Below are 12,889 nucleotides of genomic sequence, written 5' to 3' on the forward strand. Positions count from 1 at the left end.
AATTGAAAATTAGGGTCAAAACACAATTAAAAAAATTGCGTCATGTAGGACCGCCCAGTCAACACCCCCGACAAACCGGAGCGCGCCGCGTGGTAAGGCACACTGGAAATCTGCATGGTAAGGCACACTGGCAATCCGCGTGCCCGCGATCGAACGGCCCGGATGCATTCCCGCGCGAGTGGACGGTCTGGATCCGTTCAGTCCTCAGGCACGATTGGACGATCGCGATTAAATGCGATGAACGGTTCATATTGGTTTTCTCTTTAAATGCGATCATACGGTCGAGATTAAATTGTAATAAACGGTTCAGATTTATTTCTTCTTTAAACGCGACTGAATGGTCGAGATTAAATACGATGAACGGTCCAAATTTAAGGGAGACGGGTATAAATATCTTGCATCACACCAAACCCAAACCCTAGCCGCCAACCCCCCCCCCGCAGAGAAGAAGAACCAGTCGCCGGAGAACTGACCGTCGACCACTGCCCGCTGCCGCGCCGGAGCCACCTCCGACCGCCGTAGGCAAAACCTGAAATCGCCTCTGATGAGCCCATTCTCGTTTCCCGTTTCGTACAATTTTTCCACCATTGTGTTCACCATTCTGTTTTCTAAATGTTGACCAAAGAAAAACACCCAGCAGCAAAGGTGAGCCGACGGAGCCACTGCACTGAAAAATTTTACTGCCGGTAAATTTTTGTTTTTTGACTTTTTTGGCCAACCGGTGCCCCCTAACATGTTTTCTCAACATGATACGTATAAAACCGACTGAAAACGATCAGGTCGAGGTAAATCACTGTCGTGGACAACGGTGTCGTCGTCGGAGCACGGCAGTGCCGCCATACTAGAACTCTGAAATTGGCTAAGAAAAGTTTTTAGTACCAATTTTGGATTTTTTTGGGTATTTTTAGGTACGTGAAGCATGTTTTAATCTCCGCATGAAAATTCAAGAAATTTGGGAACCGTTAGTAGGTGCAGTAGAAAGTTCGGTATCTCGGACACCAATTCAGGTAAGAATCTTTCACCTTATTCTCTGTTATGAAATTGAAGTTTAATTATCAATAATACGGTATTTTGCGTAATTTAGAAAATTTTGAGAATTAATTACAGGTTACTAATAGAGCGAGAATCATTTATTTATTATTGTTTATCATATTTGACCGATTGTTTGATTTTGCAGCTTTAAATGCATGATAATATACTCGAATTGGTAAAATAATTCAGTTGTACTTCCTTAATGAATGTATTGTTTATCTTGCGTTGATTTATGATTAAATTGTGAAACTGAAAATTAAATATAAATGAAAAATTGATTGGTTAAGTGAATGAATGAATGATAGCCTTACTGGATATCTTAGAAAATGGTGGACGGACCGAGTATATAGAGAACTCTACCGTGAACGTCGCCTCATACGAAATGGGGTATCGAAGATTGGTATTTTCGGTACTCATATCGGACGAGATATGGGACAACCTATTTCACCCTCATACCGGACAGAGTATTAATAGATATTATTTTTAGCACTCATACTGGACATGGTATGAGAACCGCCGGTTAGTTGACAAGGTTAGATGTTGCTCCACGCGTAGTGGTACATCCCTATAGATCCCCATGGATACCAGTAGACAAATAAAAAGAGAAAGTTGTTATTCTTGCTTACTTCAATATGAGATTATAATGTTCTTCAAACTGTTATCTCTATTGGTTGGTTTTTGAAATCTCGCAACGATAAGTATGCAATAAATAATTTTATTTATTATAATTAAATTTACTTAAATTAAAAGCTCTATTAGTTGTTTTTATAATTTTTACCAACCTTTATTTTCTATATCGGTGAGTAGTGTGATATTCTTACTGGGCTAGTGTAGCGTACCCCTTCATTAACTATTTCAGATCCAGAGGATCAGGACCCAAATCCTGATCAACAAGAGGGTTGAGAATAGTTCACCATCTAAACTCATTCAAAAGCTAGTGAAGGTCATCCTAAGATGCTCAGTTGTCTATTTTTCGTTTATTTCTTTAATTTTCGTTTGTTCTTTTAGAAGGGATATTCTCGTAACCCTATTGGATATTTAAAACTATTGTGTAAGGAATGTAAATCCTAACTCTATTATTCCGCTTCTCAATTTATGATTTTATTTTCTTTTAAGTTCTGAACTGTTACAGTTGGTATCAGAGTCGCATTCCTCGGAACCATTCATTACACAAAAACCTTATGAAACACCAAAAATAATGAATTATCACTCAACCATTCCTTATGAAATGCAGGTATAAATAGATGAAAAGAGGAAGACCCTCACTAAACCGAGCAACCCGGGAAGATTCACTTCGAGAGGATATTGACTGACTATTTGAAATGCTGAAGAGACTCATTGCTACCCAGCAGATCCGGGAGGAAAGGAGGGAGCTACCTGACCCTCTCCGGCTGCCACAGTTTGAGCCACCACTGCAGCGGGAGGATCCTGAGCCACCCCAGTACGATCTTTCTCATTCACAGTACTATCTGGCACCACTACAGTATAGGCCGGTGTCCCAACCGCATCACCCCGAACTGTAACAGTACAATCTGGTGCCTCTGTCGTATCATCCAGTACCACTACAAGGTCATTCAGTCCATTCTCAACACAATCCAGTCCCTCTTCTACGGGACCCAGTTCCTCTCATGATGGACCCAGGCTATATTGAGATGTATAAAATACTAAATCCATCTACTTTTGTAGGGGTATCCTCCTTTGAAGAGGTCGAGTACTGATTAGCTGAAACAGAGAAGACCTTTACGACTTTTGGGGTGATTCCCAAACAGAGATTCATACTTGCTACCTATATACTGGTGGGAGACGTAGGCCACTGGTGGCAACTCAAGCAGGCTACCATGCCCGTTCCATTAACTTAGAAACAGTTCTTGATAACCTTCAATGCAGAGTACCTCCCAGAGCATCTCCGATATCTGAAGGAAATAGAGTTTGCACACCTGGTCTAAGGTGATATGACTGTATCAGAATATGCTTGAAAGTTCCTAGAATTAGGTCGGTATTCCCCTGAGAGCATGATGGATGAGGGCAGAAAGGCAAGAAAGTTCAAGTGGGGCCTCCGTCCTGAGATTAGACAACAGTTGTAAGTGTTCAAACTTAGTACTTACTTAGTCGTTCTAGCCAAGGCACAACTAGTGGAGAGGAACATTCACATTTTTTCTCCAGCATTAGGGAACCTCAAGCCCTCGGTTTCACACCACAGAAGCACCCATTGTACCTGTTCAGGAGAACAAGAGACCTAGGCCAGTGACTAAGGCTCCTCCTCAAATTCTGACAATAAGACGCGGTAGGACTTACCAGCACTGTGACAAGGATCATGGGAATCGACCTTGCTATCACCTCAACAATACTTGCCGTATATGCGGAAGTGCCCAACATTACGCGAGAGAGTGTCCGAGGAATCAGAATCAGGCTAGACCTCCTATTTAGGATAGGGCTTATAACCTCACTCAACAAGATGTAAAAGCCAACCCATATATAATACATGGTACGTACACTATCTGTAATCATCTTGCACACGTTTTGATTGATACTGGTGTCTCACATTCATTTATTTCACATACGTTTACACCAAACTTGAATGTATTACTTGAAAGACTTGATTCTATGTTGTTTGTGTCTACTCCTGGGTATGTTATATACAGAGCCTGTATAATAGATATAGCAGATAGAAAATTAAATGTGGACTTTGTAGAGATTGACATGGGGGACTTTGATATAATCCTATGAATGAACTTGCTAGCGTCGTATCACGCCACCATATATTATTTTCATAAGAGACTTGTATTCAACCATTCTAATGAAGAGTATCTATAAATTAATAAAGTTTTTTTAACATTATTCCCTCATGACAATTTTTCTATTACTAAGTGTTTTAACTCAGCTGTTTTCTCTAACTAGACAAACCTAAGAAAGAAATTTGTATTCAAGAGATTCTGGTAGTTCGAGACTTCCCAGATATGTTCCCGAATGACCTACCCAGACTGCTAGTGGACATAAAAATTGAATTTACTATAGATCTTCAGCCAGAAACCTAACTTATTTCAATTGTCCCTTACCGCATGAGTCGTGTGGAGATGGATGAGTTGAGGAAACAAAGCAATAAATTGCAGGATAATGGATTCATCCAACATAGTGTGTCATCTTGGGGTGTTGGAGTCACATTTGCAAGGAATGGGGATGGGACGTTAAGGTTATGTATTGGGTACAGATGACTGAACAGAGTTACGATCAAGAATAAATACCCCATCCCCAGGATTGATGACCTTTTTGATCAATTGCAGGGTGCCTAGGTCTTCTCCAAATAGACTTGCGTATAGGTTACCATAAGGTAAAGATCAAGGCAGAAGATATTTCCAAAACAGCTTTTCGAACCAGGTACGGACACTATGAGTTCTTGGTCATGCCATTTTGGACTAACCAACACACCGCCATTTTCATGGATTTGATGAATAGGATTTTCAAACAATTTCTGGATCAGTTTGTCATCATATCTATCGGTGATATGCTGATCTATTTAAAAAGTAAAGAGGAACACGCTCATCATCTGACTCAGGTTTTGCAGGTTTTCAGAGAAAAAAGTTGTATGCAAAGTTGAGTAAGTGTGGGTTCTAGTTCGAGCAGACTACCTTGTTAGGGCACATCATATCAAGGAATGGAATGTTAGTGAACCCTGAAAAAATTGAGGCAGTGCTCGGTTGGAAGAAATTGACCTCGACTAAGGAGATTTGTAGCTTTCTAGGGGATGACAGATTATTAACGCAGGTTTGTGGAAGGATTTTCTAGCCTAACTGCTCATTTGACTCAGCTCACAAAGAAGAACATCAAGTTTGAGTGGGACGAGAACTATGAAAGGAGTTTTTCAGAACTAAATAAGCAGTTGACTACCGCACCTATGTTGGCCTTGTCGAGCGGGACATGTAGATATAAAGTTTATAATGATGCCTCCTACCTAGGGTTGAGTTTTATTCTGATGCAACATAGAAAAGTCATAGCTTATGGGTCAGACAGTTGAAGAGTCATGAGATAAACTACCCCACCCATGACTTAGAACTTGTTGCGATTATCCACACCTTGAAAACTTGACACTATTACTTGTATGAAGAGACTTTTCAGATCTTTACCCCATAAGAGCTTGAAATACATATTCACTCAAAAAGGATCTCAACATGCATAAGAGACGATAGATAGAACTCCTCAAGTACTATGATTGCAATATCTTGTATCACCCAAGTAAGGGCAACGTGGTAGCCGATGCACTCAACAAAAAAAGTACAGATATATTAGCTCACATAATGGTTTCAGAATATAGGGTAATAGGGGCTGCATAACAGGTATGACTTCAGGACCTGAAGAGAGTTATATGTTTGGCCTACCTGACTGTTCAACCTGAGTTGATTTAGAGAATAAAGAAAGTTCAATCTGTCAATTCCACCTTAACAGCCCTCAAGAAAGATGCAGAACATGGAGTAAATTTAGAATTTTGAGTCTTTGCTGATAGGTTGCTTATATTTCAGGACAGGGTGTATGTTTCATGTGACAATGAGTTAAAAATGGACATCATGGCGGAGGCTCATAGCTCAAAATTTTCCATACATCCTGGAAGTACTAAGATGTATCAAAGTATTTGACCCTAATTTTGGTGGAACGGGGTGAGAAGAGAGGTGGTCGACTTTATTTTCAAGTGTCTGGTGTGTTAGTAAGTCAAGGAAGAGCATCAACGCCTAGGCGAGCTACTTCAACCATTATCAATTTCAGAGTGGACGTGGGAACACATCACAATAGATTTTGTGACAAGATTGCCTAGGGCACGTTTGAGACATGATGTCATTTGCATAATTATTGACCGGCTCACCAAGTCTTCTCACTTCTTGGCCATCAAGATAACCGACCCTTTGAACAAGTTAGCAAAAATGTATATCCGGGATATAGTAAGGTTACATATAGTGCCAATGACAGTAATATCTGACAGGAACCCTAGGTTCACTTCTCGATTCTGATCTAGTTTTCAACAAGCCATGGGAACGAAACTATCCTTTAGTACCGTATTCCACCCTAAGACCAATAGACAATCAGAAAGGACGATCCACACACTGAAAAATATGTTTCGAGCTTGTGTTCTTGACTTCGGGGACCATTGGGATAATCATTTACCTTTAATAGAGTTCACTTACAATAACAGCTACCAAGCAAATATTGGCATGGCTCTGTACGAGGTGTTTTATGGTCGCTCATGCAGATTATCGATCTGTTGGAAAGACGTGGGTGATAAAAAATTCTTCAACCCAGATATTGTGGAGGAGACTACAACCAAAATAGTTAAGATTAGGAAGAACATCCAGACGGCTTAGAGCAGACAGAAGAATTGCGCAGTCACCCAGAGAAGGGATTTGGAATTTGAGAAAGGTGATTAAGTGTTTCTTAAAGTCACTTCTTTTAAGGGAATCAGTAGGTTTGGTAAGAGGGAGAAATTAAATCTCTAGTTTATTGGGTAATTTAAAATTTTAGACAGAATTAGTATCATCACCTACAGACTAACACTACCTCAAGAATTATTTAGGATCCATAATGTATTTCATGTGTCCATGCTACGTAGGTACAACCCGGACCCCTCTTACGTCTTGGCCCACGACCTCCTTTCACTTTAGAAAGATCTGTCATATAAGGAGGTACCAGTGGGTATTGTTGACTGAAAGAACAAAGTACTTCACAACCGAAAAATTTCATTTGTTAAGGTCTTATGGCAGAATCACACATAGAGAGAGGTCACATGGGAGCTAGAATCAGATTTCAGAGCCCAGTATCCCCAACTTGTAACACCCACAAAATTTTTTGTTTTAATTAAATAATTAATAAATATAATTTTTATTAATTTATTTCATTTCATTGTATTTTATTTTATTTAATTTGGGGTAAAAATGAAATAAAATTGATGGAAGATTAAATCGAAAATAATTTTGGAAAAAATGGGTGAAAATTTGGGTTCTGGATATTTTTGAAAAAAAAATTAGAAAACAGGGGTCAAAGTACAATTTAAAGAAGTTTCGCCACGTCAGACGCCCGGTTAGCAGTCCTGACAAACCAAGACGCACTAAGTGGCAGAGGCACTGATGCGGTGCCACGCGGGTGATCTGCGTGCCCGCGATCGAACGGTCCACGTCCATTCCCCCGCGCACGGACGACCTGCATGCGCTCCCTCCCAAATGCGATCGAACAGCAAGATTCAAACACGATCAGACGGACTAGATTTAATCGCGATAGATGGCCCAGATTAGATTACGATGAACGACCCAGATTCACTCTCTTTTTAATCGTAATCGGACAGTCTAGATCAAACGCGATGGACGACCCAGATCAAAAGTGGATAGATATAAATAATCCCAATCCGCACCAAATCCTAATCCTACCTGCCAGAACCCCTCACTGGAGAAGACGACCCAGCCGTCGGGGAGCCGACCGCCACCACCCGCTGCCGCACCAGAACCTTTTCCGACCGCTAAAAAAGGTAAAAAACTTCTCTTTTTCCACGAAATTCAATTTTAAGCTCACCTATGGCCAAATCGGAGGAAAAAGACTGGCCAATTAGCCAAAAAAATACCAGTGAAGCCCGATGGCACCACTGTAGAGAATTTCATAAAATGCCTCCGATGAGGCCATTCTCGATTCCCGTTTCAAGTACTTTTTCAACTGTTGTGATCACTGTTTTCTTCTCTACAAGTTGACTGATACAAAACACCCAATCACAACGTGAGACAGAGGAGCCACCGCACCGGAAAGTCCCACCGTCAGTGAGTTTTAATTTTTCATATTTTTTCGGCCAACCGATGCCCTTTAACTTGTTTTCTCACAGGAATCGATGTAAAATTGATCGAATTCGGCCAAAAATGACTAAAAACGGATGACCTGAGGCGGACCGCTGCCGTGCCAAAATTCTGCAATTGGCTGAGTGGGCCCCAGGGACTGATTTTGGTTTTGTTTGGAATATTTGTAGGTATTATTAGTGCATTTTGATTCCCAAAAAAAAATTTAGGGAAACTAGGGACCGCCCGTAGGCGCGATAAACAGCTTAGCTTTTTGGACTTCAAATCAAATAAGGATCTCTCACCCTATTCTCTATCATAGAACTTAAGTTTAAATAAATAATAATACAGTATTTTGTGTGATTTTATCAAACATGCATAATTAATTACGGATTGCTAATGGGCTGGAATTGGAAATTATATACTGTTGTTGTTGATTGTTTTTACAGTTTACCTGCATGATGGTATCTTATTTTTTTATTTTATGGCTTTGAACGCATGTATGGTTTATTTACGTGTTTACTGTTGAATAAAAAAATGAAGTTTAAACGATAAAGATATTATATGATTAAATGATTAGATGAAACGATACTCTTACTGGATATCCTGGGAGATGGTGGACGGACCCGGTACATAGAAAACCCTACCGTGAATGTTGTCTCATACCGGACAGGGTATGGAGACTTGATAATTTGGCGCTCATACTGGACGAGGTATGGAGTCAGCCCGCTTCACCCCCATACTGGATGGGGTATTGAGGTTTGGTAAATTGGTGCTCATACCGGACGGGGTATGGGGACGACCCATAATTGAGAATGATAAATAAAAGGATTCATGTGTAGCATGAGCATCCCTATGAACTCCCATGGATACCAGCAGGCTAGTGAAAAGAGTGGTAGTTATTGTTGGATTTATTGATAATGGATATGCATTTATAATATGTACTATGATGGCTGATCATGCATGAAATATTGGTCTGTATGATATTATTGTTCTTATAGGTTTTTTTCCATAAATTCCATTATGGTAAGTGAACGAGAAATGATTTTATGATTGATAAATGAATTTGCTATATTTAATTCTCAATTAGTGGTTTTCGATTTTATACAAATCTTTACTTCTGTATTGGTGATGTAGTATGATATCTTTACTGGGATAGTGTAGCTCATCCTTTATTTAACCATTTAAGATCAAGAGGACCAGGTCCCAGAGCCCGATCCGCAAGAAGATTGTGAGTAGATGCTAAATATTTTCTATTTTCTGTTTGTTTCCTTATTTCTCGTGTTTCTTTCAAAGAACGAATTCTGTAATATTGTTTAGTACTTTTAAGTTATTGTGTAAGAAATGTAAACCTTAAATTTTTATTTTACTTCCGCACTTAAATTATTATCTATTTCCTTTATATATTTTCGGGGCCGCTACCAACTGTTTGATTGAATGAGAGAGAGATAAGTTTAAGAGATCAAATTTCTTTTAAGGGGGGAGAGTTGTAATACCTGGGCCCAAAATTTGGTACGAGATTAATTTTAAAATTAAAAAAATATATAAAAATATAAATTTTAAATTTATAAATTTTTATTTAATATAAAATTAGGAAAAAAAATAGGTGGATGATGAAATTAAAAATAATTTTGGGAAAAAATGGTGAAATTTTGGGTTTAGAGTGTATTTTTAAAAGAAAAATAAAAAATTGGAGGTCAAAACACAGTTAAAAAAAATTGCGCCATGTAGGACTGCCCAGTCAGCAGCCCCGATGAACTGAACGCGTCGTGTGACAAGTCTTACTGACTCGGTGCCACGCGAGAGGCCACACTGGCAATCTACGGGACTGCGATCGGACGGCCTTGATACATTTCTGCGCGCGTGAACGGTCTGGATCCATTCCCTCCTCAGGTGCAATCGGACGATCGCGATTAAATACGATGAACAGTCCATATTCGTTCTCTCTTTAAACACGATCGTACGGTCGAGATCAAATTGCGATGAACTGTTCAGATTCATTTTCTCTTTAAACGCGATTGGATGGTCGAGATCAAACCTAATGAATAGCTCAAATTTAAGGGAGATGGATATAGATATCTCACATCAAACTGAACCCAAACCTTAGCCGCTAGCCTTCCTCATTTCTCCTTAGAGTAGAAGAACCAGTCGCTGGAGAAGGGAGCCGATCGTCGCCCGCTGTTGCGCCGGAGCCACCTCCGACTGAAAAAAAAAAGTAAAAATTCTCCTATCAGCTCGGAATTTGATTTCGAACACCCCCATGGCCAAGTCGGAGCAAAACAAACAGCAGATGAGCTGAAAATCGCAGGTAAAGCCCGACGACACCTCTGCAGGCAAAACTCGAGTCACCTCCGATGAACCCCTTTCTGTTTCTCATTTCGTGCTATTTTTTCACCACTGTGTTCATGATTCTATTTTCTACAAGTTGACTGAAGAAAAACATCTAGCCGCGAAGGTGATCCAGCGGAGTCGCCGCACCAAAAAATTCTGCCACTGGTAAGTTTTTATTTTTTGACTTTTTTCGGCCAATCGAGACCCCCTAACGTATTTTTCCATAGGGATAAATATATAACTGGCTGAAAATAGCCAGGCCGAGGCAAACTACCGCCACAGGCGGCAGTGCCATTGCCAAAGCACAAGGATGCCGCCATACTAAAATTTCGAAATTGGCTAGGAAAGGTTTTTAACACTGATTTTTAGTTTTTTTAGGTATTTTTAAATACGTGAAGCGTGTTTTAATTTTTGCAGAAAAATTCAAAAAACTCGGAGATTGCTAGTAGGTGTAGTAGAAAGTTCGGTGTTTTGGACACCGACTCGGGTAAAAATCTCTCACCTTATTCCCTGTTATGAAATTAAAATTTAATTATCAATAATACGGTATTGTATGTAATTTAAAAAATTTTGAGAATTAATTACAGGTTACTAATGGAGGCAGAACCAGTTATTTATTATTGTTTGTCTTATTTGACCGATTGTTTGATTTTACAGCTTTGAATGTATGATAATATACTGGAATTGGTAAAATAATTCAGTTGTGTTTCCTTGATGCATGTATTATTTTTCTTGCGTTGATTTACGGTTAAATCGTGAAACTGAAAATTAAATGTAAATAAAAAATTGATTAGTTAAGTGAACGAATGAATGATATCCTTATTGGATATCCTAGGAGATGGTGGACAGACTAGGTACATAGGGAACCCTTCCATGAACGTCGTCTCATACCGGACGGGATATCAAAGATTGATATTTGTGGCGTTCATACCGGACGGGTATAGGGACGGCCCGTTTCACCCTCATACTAGACGAGATATTGAAGGATGATATTTTTGACGCTCATACCAGACGGGATATGAGGACGGCCGGTTAGTTGATAAGGTTGAATGTTAGTCCACGCATAGTAGGACATCTCTATGAACCCCCTTGAATACCAATAGGTAAATAAAAAAGGAAAGTTATTATTCTTATTTACTTGAATATGAGATTATGATGTTGTTTAACTATTGTCTCTATAAGTCGGTTTTGAAAATCTCGTAACGGTAAGTATGCAATAAATAATTTTACTTATGATAAATAAATTTATTTAAATTAAGAGGTCCATTGATTGTTTTTTTTTTTTTACCAACTTTTATTTTCTGTATAGGTGAGTAATGTGATATTCTTACTAAGATAGTGTAACTCACTAATTCATTAACTATTTCGGATCAAGACTCAGATCCCGATCAATAAGAGGGTTGTGAATAGTTCACTACCCGGACTCTTTCAAAAGCTAGTGAACTTATGATGCTCAGTTGTCTATTTTTCGTTTATTTTTTTTATTTTCGTTTGTTCTTTTAGATTGGACATTCTCGTATCCTTATTGAGTATTTAAAACTATTGTGTAAAGAATGTAAACCCTAATTTTATTATTCTGTTTTTGCATTCAATTGTTTCTTTTTAAGTTCCGAACTTCTACATTTAAAATACTACAAGATTTTTTTTTCTTTGGGGGCATTTCAAACATAATGAGTTTTTTTTTTTTATATTAAGTCTCTATATATTTTATGTTGAGAAATTTCTAATTGTGGCTTTATACATTAACATCAATTGTAAAATATGGCTTTTGTTTAAATATTATCTATTCAAAAGTAATCAATTAAATTATTAATGTTATTGGACTTTTAAATTATCTCTTTTAATAGCATGAGCTTTGTCCGTATAAAAATCTAATATTTTTATTTTATTTTTGTTATAATATTTTAAAATAAAATAAAATAAAATTATATAAGTAGATTATAGTTTTTAACCTAATTGAATTCATGCTTCATGATTGAGTGAAGTAAGAGGTTCTTTATGTGAGGGAAGAAAATTTTAAATGTGGAAGACTATTAACCCAATCTACAGTGTACATATCACAACAAATTCAAAGTTTTTGTATTATATATTATTATTAGTTGCTGATGATTTAACATGAGATTTTGGGATTATGGTTCTTCAAAGTTTTTCAATAATTTATTTCCATTATGAATATTTTTTTTTATAGGCTTTTTAAGACATTTCACATTATGTTTTATGAGCTTTTGAGTGTCTATTCATTATAATTTAAATATAATAGTGTAAGCAACAAATTAATTACATGGAATCTAATTATAAAATTATTAACATAAATTAATAAAATAGTTATATAAGGATATTTAATTTACTTATGGCGTAACTTTATTCGAATAATTAAATACTGATAATTATTATTTTTTATTACACATACATCTAGTATTAATTATACCATTTCTAGAATAGCCAAAGGAAAAAAAGTTATCATAATGTCAAAGAACACACCATCTTATATTCTTACACAGCAACCTTAGAAGTTATTTTCTAATGAATATGTAGAGAGAGAGACACACAAAATATAACTAGTCATCTAGCACATATATCACCTTGTACGTTATTATTAATGAAGTTGTAGTAGTAATAATAAATAGATGGATAGTTATGGGGGACATGAAGCATTGACGTTAAGTGAAAAACCAAGATTGACAAAGCAGGCCGCTTGGATTCTCGCAGAAGCATCACCCTGAAAAAAC

This window comes from Carica papaya, chromosome 7, assembly GCF_054855325.1.
Source record: "Carica papaya isolate Zhongbai chromosome 7, ASM5485532v1, whole genome shotgun sequence".
Classification (NCBI taxonomy): domain Eukaryota; kingdom Viridiplantae; phylum Streptophyta; class Magnoliopsida; order Brassicales; family Caricaceae; genus Carica; species Carica papaya.